The following is a 1367-nucleotide window of genomic DNA, read 5'->3' on the forward strand; positions in this document are numbered from 1 at the left end:
CTGCTGCGGCCTCGGGCAGCTGGCACAGCCCTGCGGTGCAGTTTAAGCGAAACTCCCAGCTGGAGTTGCCTCCTCCAGAGCCCAGCGAGTCCCAAGAGCGGGACCAGCAGCAGCACAGGGGCAGAAGCATCTCCAGCATCCACCGCCTCAACGCGAGAGCAACGCTCGCCCGGCCGGGATGATGCCGGAGCAGGCACACGGCTCCAGCCGCCGCAGTCACATGCGGAGGTTGGAGCATCACCAGTATCCATGCCGCCCATTCCCGGCACGGCCACCGCTCCCGTGGCAAATGGGAGTCCCCCCAACTCCGCTTCCGAAGGGCACGCCAGCACGAATAACCGGCGAGACGTCGTGCCTTGGGCAGCGGGGACTCTGCCCACCGACTGTCATCGCCAACGTACAGTTTGGAATTGCCTCTCCCTTCCCCTGGCCCAGGGCTGGCAGGCACCTGGAGGCCACCAATGTCACTCGAGGCACGTGCTGCCATCGCTCCGCCAGCCTTCAGCTCTGCACCCTCCCGGGAAACCCAGGGTGGAAGGAGCACATGGAGCGGGAGCCTGGGCACGGCAGCCATGCCCACAGCCCCCTTGGTCCGTGGAAGGTGGGATAAAACCCTCCCAGAAGAGCAGGAGCACCCACCTGGAAGCCAGCCAGCCTTCCCCAGACACCTGCGGCCTTACACGCGAGCGTCGGGGTTGGTGTCCGGGCGCGAAGCCTTGGGACGAGGAAGGAAAGCGCTGGGAGCAGGTACGGGGGAGCCATGGAAGTGGTTCTCCAAAGGAGACACGTGTGAAGGAGGAATGTCCCATGGTTTGGCACCGTTCAGAGACAAAATTCATTTGTGGGCAAAGGGAAATAAGCTGAAAGGCCCCGCGCAAGAGAGGGCTGTGGCAGTGGGGCAAGAACTGCTGCACACCAGCATCCGGGGATGCCTCGATCCAAAGGCCCAGGGAGCAGCACGGCGCTCCAGGTCTCCGCAGAGCACGGAAGCAAACCAAGCACCACCAAGGTTTCTCAAGCTGGGATCTTGGGTTGGTTGGTTTTTTTCCCCCTCCCCATTCAGGAACTTAAGCCAGAGTCTACGTTGGCTGCAGCTGGAAAACAGCCTGTCCCGGGGAGAGCTGGCGAGGGCTCAAGCACGCCGTTCCCTAGCTACGCGGTTGTCACAACTCCGGCTGCACACTTTAACCTTTACGCTTTTCACGGGTGAGGGAGGCTCGGCGTGGCCGAGCTCTGCCCCTTCTCCAGGAAACACTACACCCCGTCTAAATCGAGCAGCGGGGCAGGCGAGAACAACATCCCGGCCTGAGCCCCGGCCAAGCCAACCTGTCCCGGCAGGCGCCGACCTGGGCACGCCGGCAGCGGCT

This window comes from Eurypyga helias, unplaced genomic scaffold, assembly GCF_000690775.1.
Source record: "Eurypyga helias isolate BGI_N326 unplaced genomic scaffold, ASM69077v1 scaffold45758, whole genome shotgun sequence".
Lineage (NCBI taxonomy): Eukaryota > Metazoa > Chordata > Aves > Eurypygiformes > Eurypygidae > Eurypyga > Eurypyga helias.